Source organism: Falco cherrug, chromosome 2 (assembly GCF_023634085.1).
Source record: "Falco cherrug isolate bFalChe1 chromosome 2, bFalChe1.pri, whole genome shotgun sequence".
In the NCBI taxonomy this organism is placed as follows: domain Eukaryota; kingdom Metazoa; phylum Chordata; class Aves; order Falconiformes; family Falconidae; genus Falco; species Falco cherrug.
Genome location: NC_073698.1, coordinates 30,957,276 through 30,969,554, shown reverse-complemented (window position 1 = coordinate 30,969,554; position 12,279 = coordinate 30,957,276). Strand labels below are relative to the sequence as shown.

Genomic DNA, 12,279 nt, shown 5'->3' with positions numbered 1-12,279 from the left:
ACTTTTCTGTGTTAATGGTTGTCTCAGTGTATAGGGAAGGGGCAGCCCTTCCTACCCTTCACTCTACCCAGCAAGGGCCCAGCCTGGGCCAAGCCCCAGCCCGGGACCCAGCCCTGGGCCAAGCCCAGACCCCAGACCCTAGACCCCAGACCCCAGGGACAAGGCCACGCTCCAACCCCAGGCCAAAGCCCAGCCCAGGGCCAAGGCCAGGCCCAGGCCCCAGCCGCCACCCAGGCTCCGCCCCCGCACGGCTCCCGCACCGCCCTCCCCGCAGGCCCCGCCTCGTGTCACCAGCCACGCCCACAAGCCTGACCACGCCCCTCCAGCCGGCGGACACCCCCCCCCCCCCCCCGCACGGAGGCTTCCGCGCAGGCGCCCGGCGTGCCGGCGGCAACTGCCCCCTCGCGGCCCCTCCCAGCCTTCCACAAAGATGGCGGCTGCGCGCCGGCGGGCGAGGTGGTGGGGATTGTTGAGGCGACGAGGCGAGTGTGGCGGCAATAGTAGTAGCAGCAGCAGCGGTGGCGGCCGCGGGAGACAGTGACAGGTGCGAGGAGGGGAGGAAAAGGCGGCGGAGGGGCGGCGGCCGAAGCGCAGGTACCTCGAGTGGGCGGGTAAGGGGGTGGGGGAAGCGGCCGGCGCGGCGCCGCCCCTGCCCGAGCTGCGCCATCGGGAACTCCCCTCAGCTCCCCGCCCTGGTGCCGCTGCCCGCCGGTGGCGGAGACCGAACCGTTAGCCGGGAGAGCCGGCGGGGCCATGGCGGTGAGTAGGCGCGCTCGCCGCCCCGAGGCGGCCAGCTAAACCGCCCCTTTCCCCTCAGCCGGGTGGGGAGAGGGCTCCGAGGGAGGGGGGCAGCGCCTCTACCTGCCCCCGGTGCCGGGCGCAGCGCGGGCAGCCCGACCCCTGAGGAGACGGCATTGCCCGCGCCTCTGCCCCCGCTTGCCCGAGGAGGGCCGGGGAGCCGGCGCCGCCGGCCGGAGCCCCGCTGAAGAAACTTTCTGTCTGCCTTCGCGGGCTTCCCCGCCGCTCGGAGATGCCTCTGCCGGCCGGGGCGGCGGTGCCGCTGTCAGGGGGGCTCCGCGGGGCAGGGCTGTACGCGGCGGCCGCGTAAGGAGGGCGGTTGTTTGGGGAGAAGCAGCTGCGAAGCGCGACCAGAACAGCTGAGCCGGCGGTGACAGGCGGGGAGGAGAAGGAAGTGGTGGCTTTCAACACCTCTTTCTTTTTCTTGTTGTTGTTCTCCTTCTGCTAAGCTGTAAAGGCTCCCTCGGAACTCCCAGCTGAAGGGATTGAGCCTGTGTTTCTGTATTTAGATAACAAAAAATCTTCCCAAAAACACCGTAATCGTCTTGCCGAGTGCTAGCAGGGGCATTCGTTCAGCGAGATTCGTGCTCGATTCCTCCTTTCCCGAGTATTAACCAAGACTGTTTTTAACCTAAACAGAAACTTTTTGTTGCTTCCAGGCAACGAGAAAGTGAAACCAACTAAAAGCAAAAATGAAACTTTTCAGCTGATTTTTGTTGTGCAGAGTAAAGAAAATTAGCAGTAGAAACAAGGCAAAATATGTTGGTAGAAGCAAGTTGTGTTTTATGACTGGCATCTCAAGACATGTTAGTAATTTGCTTAACCTTGTCAAACGCAATTTATCAACTACCTTGGATGTCGCATGTTATTCCAGAGCATCTCACGTCATGAAGTAATTTACATTAAATATTCTTTTTGTTTTTAGAATTTAATTCTGCATTTGATCAAATACATATCTGTATTTGTATTATAAATGACATTATAAATGTCTTAAACTGTATGAAGACTTCAAATATCTTAATTTTTTGCTGCTGAATACTTGGTAGCTTCTGTCTTAGAAGCTATAGGTCCCACTCCTGCTAAACTCTGACCTTAGAAGAAGCTATTTTGTTGTTATGGCAATGGGTAACTTTCTGCTTTATGCAGCATAGAAATTTAACTGTAGCCATGATGTGAGTCTGCATCCACAGATGTGTTTATATTCTGTGTTGTGAAATAGTATGGATTACAGCAACTCAGCAGTCCTTAAAATCCAGAAAGTACAGTCAGTTAAATTTTTTCTGCTTTTTTTTTTTTTCAGGAAGTGGTGTCAAATAATTATGAAATTTAATCACATGATGAATGGAGAGGTTAACAAGCATTCAGATAGGGAGAAGGCTGAGTATGTATGTGAAAGTTAGAAGTAGCTGAGTGTCTATAATGCTCAACGTTAAAAATTGGGTAGAGTTCTTAATAGCTTATGTTCCTACTAAGCATGGAGGAGCAGGAAGGATGCTGATTAAGTTTGGAAAGACAGCATCTAGTTGTAGATTTATTCTGTATATATAGAATGTATGCAAGTCATCTTGACATATGTGAACTTAATCTGGGACTTGTTATGGCAAACTACACCAGCATATTTTTTCTGGTGACTTTGGGGGGTGTGTGTATGTGAAATTGACATGCTGAATCAGTTACATTGGAGCATCAGACATTGATTGTCATCGATAAGGCCTTAAGTAAGAGCAGATCCTTGTCCTCAGAAAGGCCGGGACATGGTGATGATTTGTTTAGGTCGGTTGGTGAAGATGAGGGCAATCTACTTTTAACAGTGTCACATGCTGGCTACTGTACGTGATAATATTAAAACAAAATTAGATGAGTGTCTTTGCTTTTTCAGGGCAGATGGAGGTCTTCTGAGGCTTTTTGCTGTATAACAACCTCTAGGTATATGAGTTATGTGATGCTCAGGTAACATGTGACACAGAGTATCTGATTTCAATCCATTAGTGGCATTTCTACCTTTTTCAACTTGGAGTTTCGACTAGTTTGCGAACTTAAAACTCAGAAGCTTTTGATTTTTATAGGCAATAATGTAATGGAATTGCAGAACTTTGAATTATGATTCAGGCTAATAATTCATTTTCTTTGCGCTGTGAGTCCTGTGGATCTTGGGATGCTTTTTTTTGTTATTCTTTGCCTTGTGGCCATTTAATTTTACTTGAATTTGGACTTACATCAGCTAATACAGTGTTATGCCGATGATCATTTTGGCTCAAGATACCTCAAAAAGATCCTTCATAATTATTCTTGCAACTTTAGCTACTTAACTGGACGTACTTCTGCAGTGTTCTGTCTTAGGACTTACTAGGAAGGAAAACCCTTAAAGCCTGACTTCAGGAGAGGTACAATTTTTCATCTTTGTCAATACAGTTTCCTAAATGGTTTTAACTTCTAAATGCTTTTAGCAACGCACTAATTTACCTTGCTGGCAGGTCCGTTCTGAAATAGTGTATGCTATTGTAAATGTGTTGGTCTCTGGAAAAATTGGATGCTTGGAAGGTGTTAAGTGCTGGTGTTCTGATGGTCTGTTGACACCTCTGTCAAACTGGCAAATCCTATAACCTAGCCTAGTACCCCTTTTTGGGTCGATGGGAGAAACTGGCAAAGATACAGTCTTGTTCATTCCCAGACAGACAGATGCTAAAGAAGACAGTTTTTGTGAGGCTGCAGGCCCCCTTCCCAGACAGTGGTGTTGTCTGCAGCCGTTAATGTTTGTTGTCAGTACCTCCTGGAACCTGAGGAATTCTTATCTTCCTCCAGCATCCAGCAACTCTGTACCTTTTTTTGACCTCCAGCTTCTAATTGTTAAGGGATTTCTAGTTCAGTGTCTGCTAAAATGTCTACAGGTAACAGGTCTTATTTCATCAGCGTGTCTCTGTGACCTAAAATATGAACTGGAATATCTCAGTTATATCTGTCAATAGCACTCTTCTATTTTATAATCCATTCTTTAAGATTTTTGGCTTGGGGAAATTCCCAGGCAATTTGTAGCAAAATTCAACTTGGCTGTAGTTTATAGCGCACGAGTTGAATTGTGAACCATTGCTTTTCCTGTAGGACCAGATCTAGTAAAAATAGATTTGACTTGGACTGTCAACCCTTTAGCTTAACTAAAAGATACTGTCTGTATCTCAGGAAAGTGATAATAGTTTGGAATGAGTACATTGCTACTTTTTCTGTTCAGCAAACTCAAACAATGTTTATGTTGCTCATGGGGCCAATGTTTCCTGAGCTACAGAAATGACCAGTTTTTTGGTTGTTCTTTGCCATACACAGTAAGCTTTGAGCTTCCTTAATGCTGATGTTCACTTGATGCCAGTAGAAAAACATTATTAGCCTTTTTCTTAAACTTGTCTATCCATAAAGTTTAGTGGTTTTGTTTATGTCTGGTAATATTTTGGATTGCCATCCCAGGGCCTGTATATTGTAGGGTTGATGGGGCAGAAGGGTGTTTAGAAAATGTCTGTAACACTTAATATTACTACATGTTTTTTGTAGGTTGTGATCTTTAATTATTCCAGTTAATTTACATTTAGTTTCAGATGGAACAAATTTTTTTGAAGTTGTTGTTCTGTCTGCCCCCCAGAGATCTGGTCCTGTTCCAGCTGCTTACATACTCTTGAGCTTGTAACCAGTGAATATCTTCAGACTTCTTTGCTAAGCTGTCATAGATGACTTTAAAAAAGTGTAAATTTAAGTAGAATTTGCTATGCCCTTTTGTCAATAATTAAATAGAATTTTTAGCTCCTGTTTTCATGCTGGACTGCCCTGTATAATGTTCTTTTTCTATATACTTTTTATACTCACCTGCTAGGTCATGCACCCTTTTGTGGTTGTATTAGTGTCTGTTTTGGTTAGAATAAGTGCTGCAGAAACTGGTGGCCTTTATTTTGATGGCACAGTTGTGTAGAGGACTATGTTAGTACTCTTCTTGGATGTACGGGTTTAGAATGCTTTTCTGTTTACAGTTGTGGTACCTCAGGAATAGAATATCTTTGTGTTTTCCAAACCTGTTATTTAAACTTTTAACACCATGATCATTGGTGATGTCTTCACAGTATCTCTCAAACTGAGTTTGACTGGACATATTTTGCCCTCTTTGTGTTCATAGCTCCAAACAAACTTTCACTATTTATGTCTAGGCAAGCACATTTGTTGGTATCAGTCTCACCAGACCTGCCTGTGTATGTACCATACACATATGAATTTATATTTTTGTCTCCCTGTAAGTTTTTGCTTTCTCAGGATGCCTGGACCCTCTTCTGGTCATACTGTTCTGCAAGCAAAGCATCACCCAGGCTAACATTGGTACCCTCTCTTTCAGTTTAGTATCTTGGGTGCCAAACACCATCCCAATGGCAGTTTGCAGAAGTCCTGAATAAACCTATAGTTTACCACCCCCACCCCCCCCCACCCCGCTTTGCTTCAAGAATTGTTCTGAAGCATTTAGGACAAATGAAAAGATGCACTGCTCTTCATTTATAGGCAATGGCAAATGTTGTACTTTGTTATATATTTAATTATGTTTGGCATAAAGAGTTGTCAAAAATGAAAATATCTAAAAGGTTTTAATCCCAGTTTAACTGGTAGACCTCATTTTTATAATCCATTAGTAAGAGAGAAGCACAGCACATTCTAAGATGTGATAAATGTCTTCTGCTTTCCAGAAGCACTAGAACAATGCCTTCCAATTCCTGGCAACATACAGGTTTCTATAATATAGTGTCCAAAAACCTGTTTCACAACTGTGAAAACTGACAAAATTGAACCAGTGCACACCATGATTTGAAAAAAAACCTATTCATCAAAGTCTGGGAAATTGTCCACAGGGAAAGCGACAAGGTCCAAAAATACTGTAAAGGTGTGGATAGATAGTAACTTTCTTCAGTAACTGGGAGTGAAGAGGAATATGTGATGCAGAAATATTAACTTTACCTTTTGCATTGCAGTTCTTTTTTAATTTGCTTTGGGGTTTTGTATGTTGGTTGCATTTAAATGTGTGAAGCTCAGTTCTTAATGTCTTCTGATCTTGAATAGCTTCAGGTGAAAATTAACAAACCTAGAACTTTAAAGTTACCTACAGTATAAAGTAAAAAACCCCTGTAGTTCACAAGTGCAAATCCTGTCTTGTGAATGTTACTGAGTTTCCCCAATGTGCAAATCCATGTTTGTGCTAAACAAAGTCCAAGTTCTTATACAAGATTCTACAAGCATGGGCTACTGCCAAGCTGCTGTCTCATTTCCCCTTGCTAACATAGTATACACAATACCATCTCTTACTCCTTTGATTACAAAATAAAGCTTTCTCTTAACTTTCAGTTTTCAAATTGCAGGGTTTTGTTGTTCTTCCAGTCAAAAAGAACTGTATATACTAGATGACTTGACCAAAGGAAACTGAGACACAAACAACAGAATATCAAGTGGTTTAGTTTTACTTTGGGGCAGAGGAAGACATTTTAGATGGTGGTAGTAATGATCTGCAAAAAGTGTGCATGTAGCTGAAAACTAATCTGTAAGCAAGAATTTAATGGATAAGATCCAACAGAAAAACTTTGACTTGCAGTGCCTTGGCAGTGAGAGAGAACTGTAACTGTAACTCTTCACTAATGTTTCACAGTATCTTTTGATAAGCTGTTACGGGACTTCCTACAGTAAGAGTAAATATCATAAGCCACGAGAGTTGCCATGCCTCTGCAAATCCTGTAGAATCTATCAAAAAGGTAAATAGAAAAAAACGTATTTTAAGAAAATTATTTAACTATTTTGTCTAGTGTGAAGGTAGATTGAAGATGTTGTAACAAAGTACTAAGAAATGAGGACTAGAAGAATCTGCAGGAGTGGTGATTGTTGACAATTAGTTGCAGCTGAAATGTACTTTGTTTAAATTTCTTCAGGCTTGCTAATAACTTGACAGCCCACATGTAACGATATTAGTATATATGCACGTTCCACTCTGGCATTTCAATGGTGAGGATAAATTACCCCAATTCAAGTAATATGTCTTAAAAGTACTCCAGCACATTTAATTATGTACATCATGGCGATACAGCTCCAAACAGATTAGTTTCTCATGTTGTTATTTCATTTTTGTTAATGAATTGACAACTATTCATTTTTGTTAATGAATTGACAACTATTCATTTTTGTTAATGAATTGACAACTATTCAGTGTTGCAACTTCATATGTAAAATAGGAGGCTGAGAGCAGCTTTGTCCTCTTGACTTGATTGAGCAATCAGACTAGTTGGTCCCATGGTGTTTTGACTGACTAAAACTTTTCTTGGAGGATGGGGTGGAGCTTGGGAGAAAGGAGTGCTGGTATCGTCTGAGAAGCCTGCTCTTGTGCTGTTGGTCTTCTGTCTTCCCCTTCAGTAGCTGCAGACTCCTCCAATGGAGAGCTCTTGCATAAGTAGCATACTCTGTTTTCAAGGGTTGCATTTAGCTTGAGATGCTGTTTGACTATCCTGTTTTAATTTTTTTTTTATGGTATGGAAGCAACTGCTTCAGTACCATTGGGACTTAAGTTTAGTATTAGGGAAGTGAAGGGTGACTGCCTCTTGACCTTTTTTACTATTGTGGTCTGTAGCTTCATGAATGCTGTGCATTAACACTGGAAGAAGCAGGTCCTCTCTGCTTATTCCTATGCTTGGCATTCACTTGTGTATTTGCATAAGTGAAATGGATCAGGCAACTGTTTATGTTAAAACTGTGATTTTTATAAGAATAATTTTAAACTATGTCTGTCCTACAGTTTCATTTGTTGTGGTGTTGACCAGTTGCTTGCAGTGGTGCGAGTGGGAGCCGCTAGTACAATTTAGCAGAACTGATTCACAGCAGTTTAAAGTCTTAATAAAAGAACATCTTTCAAATGTGTGTGTGAGGCCTCAAAACACTTTTTCTTTTTTTTTTTTTGGTGGATTTGTGCTCTTGGGAAGTAGTTTCTATATGCCTGTCTTGTCTTGTCATGTTCTGTGCTATTATCCTGTTCCTTATGGAAGCAGAGACCTATAGGCTTTCCAAAATAACTCAGTGGAGAGAAATTTTAAAATCTGTTAGACTTGTAGCCCCATTGATCCTATGTCATTTTGCATTTAGATAGCATAGTTTTCATTTTTCACAATGAGCAAGAAAAATCTGTTTATAAGAGTTCTTTAAAAGCTGCTTGTTCTACTTGATTCATGCACTCTTTGTAGCAACAACACCATCAGCTGTCTCTGCAATAAATTTATCTCACTGACCAGTTGCATCACATTAATAAAAATATATCCATGTTTTTAGTTTGCCTTAAAGGAATCATAAAAAATTACTTTGCAAGTTTGTCCTTCCTGCTCATAGCTACCAAAAAGGGGGAGTTAGTAACAAATGGGGAAGTAGCTTGATTCTTGGCTTGTTTTCTCAAAAAAATGCATGTTCTTAAACGGAAATGAAAGCAAGAGTAATGGTTAACTGGGAAGAGCCAAGCTGGTTTTGAACCCATGTGATTTGCAGAAAATAAACTGAAGGAAATCCAATCCTGGCAGAAGCTTAGAAGAATGTAATTTAGCTGGTATAAAAGTAAAAGTGGGAGGGTTTAAGGAAGTTTTTGAGAGTAACAGGAGTGTAAAACAAACCATCCTCATAGTTTAGATCAGTGTAGCATAAATAAACTGAAATTGCTTTGGAGATCTTTATAAGCGGTGCAGAAAATACACTGTGTGGTTTACTCTCCTCATTTCTTTTTGAGGATGCTTCCCAAGGGTACCTAAAAGGAAGTTGTTCCTGCAAGGCAAAGGAGGCTACAGTATAGCTCACAAACAACATGTGGCAGTGAATCAGACTGATTGTACCTGCAAAAGACTAGGCATTAGTTTGCACCCCGGTGCTGTCCGTTTCATCATTGATTTTAAAATGCTCACTATCAAATTAGTACTGAGTAAAATGAACAGATTAATAATTCTGATTTGTGATATGGTTGCACTTACCACTTTCTAAAAGTTATGAAACCAGTTTAGGATTCTTCTCTTTGAGGAGGGAGGGGCAAATAGTAAGTAGTGAATTGTTATGCAACAACTTCAAGTTACATATACTTCTTCTGGGTAAGGACTGTAGGTGGTTGGTTTTTTTTAAGAATCTAATAATAGCAACAGTAAAACCATAATGCAGTGTTTTCAGGCAGTCTCCATTGCACTGGTCCTGTTATGTACCTCAAGTATTTAACAGTCGTACCAGACCAGATGAGGTGACAAGTGTCCGTGAATGTACTGTGCCTTTCAGGGTGACTGGTTTATCAGTGTCTAGTTCTTCTCTGTGTAGTCTTGACCTTCAAAAATTTAGGTTTTTACATCAGCTGCAGGTAAGAGCTTAGCATCTTTGGCACAGGTTCAAAAACTGTTGGCTCGTAAATACAAACGCATTAAACCTGAACAGCTGTAATGTTTTCAATTATCTACTGTGCGTTCTCATATAGGTTATAGTACCCATGACATGAATGCATGAACTGCATTTCAAGCTGCATCTAAATCATTGTGGTTCACAACCTGGAATATGAAGGTAGGCTGAATAAGTATTAATTTACTGTAACACGCTGAACTCCTGCAATGCTGAGGTGTATTGCTGGGTAGCTGGGCCATTCTTGCTTTGAGAAGAACAGGCAGTAAGTATTGGGGGTGAGTTAGATCCAGGAACCGTCTTGGCTGTTCAAGTGCAACTTGCATTTTCTCATCAATCAGTGTTTTTTTCATATTAGTATTGCATTAATTTTACAACTTTTAGTGTTCACCTTCCAGTGGTAACATAGTATGAACAGAGATGTGTATTGCATTTCTCAGACTTCTTTGGAAATTGTGTTTAGTGTCTGTGACACCACTAAAGAGCTACAGTTGAAGTATTTCCATATTTTGCTAGAGGTTGCAGTTTCTTATTTCCTATAGGGAGTTCCAGTGCTTATCAAAACATTTTGCTTATCTTTGTTTTTAACTGTTATGATTTACAGTTTCTAGTAATGTCAGACTTTGACTTTGTTGATTTACTTTATGAAACTGTGATTTTTAAATTCTCCTGTATTGCCTATCTGCAACTTTAGTATTATGAACTTGACTGAAGGAAATAGCCATTTCAGTTTCACTTTACTTAAAAGGAGATTGCCAAATTAGTGAAAAAGAAATACACCTTTCGGCTAACAAAAAATAACACTTCTCTATTCTGTTGGAAAATGTTTTATGTAGTTTTCCAGGAAACACTTTTCTAAAACAGGAAAAATACTTTATAAGGAACAAAGCATGTGTTTTAAATAGATTACATATTAATTAGTTCAGAACTGAAAAAATAAAAACACCATACCATAATTGCCACATCCAAAACTGTGTGATTAGAAAATATGGTAAATTGGGGGGGGGATTACAATAATTCTGCTCAATTCTGATTCTTAAAAACAAACACAAAACTCTTCAGCATGCTTCATAACTTCAGTAGCTCAGCTACAACCTTATGGATCTCTGGGTAATTATATTCTAATACACTTCTATACCAGCTACATCACTGTATCTGACATTTTCCCGGTAGTGCATTAAGTGATATGACTAACATCTGTTGCATATGCTTTGTTCTTTCCTCTTCGCTGCAGGGATGCATCGGTGCATTTTTTTTTCTAGCATTTTCCTCGTTTTAGCATATTTGTACATCTTGGGCCTTTGTCTACTCTTATCTGATGACTTCTGAACTGAATGGCAAATTTGACAGATTAGAAGGAATTGTGATAGTTTTTGCAAGACTCAAATTGGCAGGCAAGAGATATCTTTTAAAGACTGTAGGAAAGAATAAATTTATCTCACAGTAGGCACTGAAGAATGGACATGGTGAGTACTTATAATCGCCTCAATCAGGAAATGTTTAAATAGTAGCTTGCATCTTCTTGAAAAGAGTCACTCAGAAGTGAGGCTCTAATCTAAGTAGAATAGGGCTTTATTACTTCAGCTGTTTGAAAGATATTTATTTTTAAAGTGCACCTGCTATCTTCATGTTGGAGAAGACAAAATCAAAGCATTTCCCGTATTAAGATTGGGTGATGGTTTTATGGTGGTTTTGGTTCTGTAAGTTCATTCCTTGGCCTTTGGTAAAACCTAGAAAGTGTTGTCTCCTGTTCAGAGAAGCTTTTCCTTCTTACTGGAAGTTTTATGGACCATGAGGATGAGACTTGCCTGTGGTTCCTGGGGAAGCGTAGCTGCAGGAGCACCTGGGTGAAGGAGGAATGCACACCTGCTCTGCTGTACTGAGCCCACTGGGAAAACACACCTTATGGCAACCTTGAATTGGCAGCTGTAATGTGATACAGGCTGAAGCATGTATGAAACTGTATTACTGGCAAAGAAACCATGGAATAGCCCAGTTTTTGTCCACTTGCCATGTAATAGCAACATGCAGTTTGGAAATGTTTCAGTATTGATTTCATTGAGCCTGTTCCTTATGCTGCACCTTTCTGTATTAGGCATTTCTGTCTTGGCTTAAACTTCCATCCTCGTGTTGTATACAATCAAGGCTCTTGTGAACAGCCCTGTAGTAATAAATCTGTTTATATCTGGTCACCAGATTTGACAGAATTTGAATGTGAAAGAGTATCAAGTTGCTATAAGTATTGTGTTAATAAGTAGGTAGATAGAGAAGAAGCACTTTGTAAATCACAAAAACTGAGGAAAAAGCAGCAGTGCAAACTCCTCCTTCAGTAGGCATCAGATGTACCACTGTAGAGTGTGGCCTTGTAAGTCCCTCAGTTGTGGGAAAAACAATTAATTGTTTTCTGTATCAAACTCGATAACCAGAAGCAGTGAATCTCTAGGATAGGAGGAGTCCTTAAATATTTTTTTTGCCCACAGCATTGTTATTAGCTGTCACTACATTTATCAGAGTAGTGCCTGCAGTCCAACCATAATGGGAAGCCTGTTTGTGTTGTGTGCTTAATACAAAAGTATAACTTTTTAATTTGTAATTATCCTGTAATGCAGCTTTCTTAATTTTCTTAGGAGAATGGCCAGAGCATAAAGTAATTTTGTTACAGACAGTTCTACGAGTATGTCTTCCAAAGTCTGCGAGTTTTGAATTTTGATTAGCACTGTCATTGTTACCTTGAAATTTTGAATTGAGACTCTGGCAGTTTTTAAGAGCTTGGGGGCTCTACTGTCACAAACTACTGTCCATCTCTGGATTTGAATCTACTGAAAACCATTTAACTTTACATACATTATATATACATATACCATTGCATGTTGTGTTTTGGTTGGCTAGTACTCTGGAATTCACAGAAGAATTCTGCTTAAAAGGGCCTTTGGAGATTGCCTTCTTCAGCCCTTTGTTAAGACCTTGCGTGGTCAGGTTTTGACTTTCTACAGCAGTGGTCTCCAAACTTTTTCGATCATGCACCCCATCAGTAAAGATGTTTTGAGCTTGCACCTCCAATATATGTACATT

General features: G+C 40.8%; 1 protein-coding gene across 4 annotated transcripts in view; it reads left to right on the top strand.

The window, feature by feature from the left end:
* The first annotated feature begins 398 nt into the window (after nucleotides 1-398).
* The window catches only part of FNDC3A (fibronectin type III domain containing 3A), a 127,069-nt gene continuing 115,188 nt past the window's right edge, over nucleotides 399-12,279 (top strand). For 2 of the 4 annotated variants that reach the window (XM_055701851.1, XM_055701848.1), the window contains exon 1: nucleotides 401-594. The gene's annotated coding sequence lies outside the window, so the exon portion shown is untranslated. Of the gene's footprint in view, nucleotides 595-633; nucleotides 760-12,279 lie in introns of those variants that run through there. The other 2 variants (XM_055701850.1, XM_055701849.1) reach the window with 2 other exon arrangements.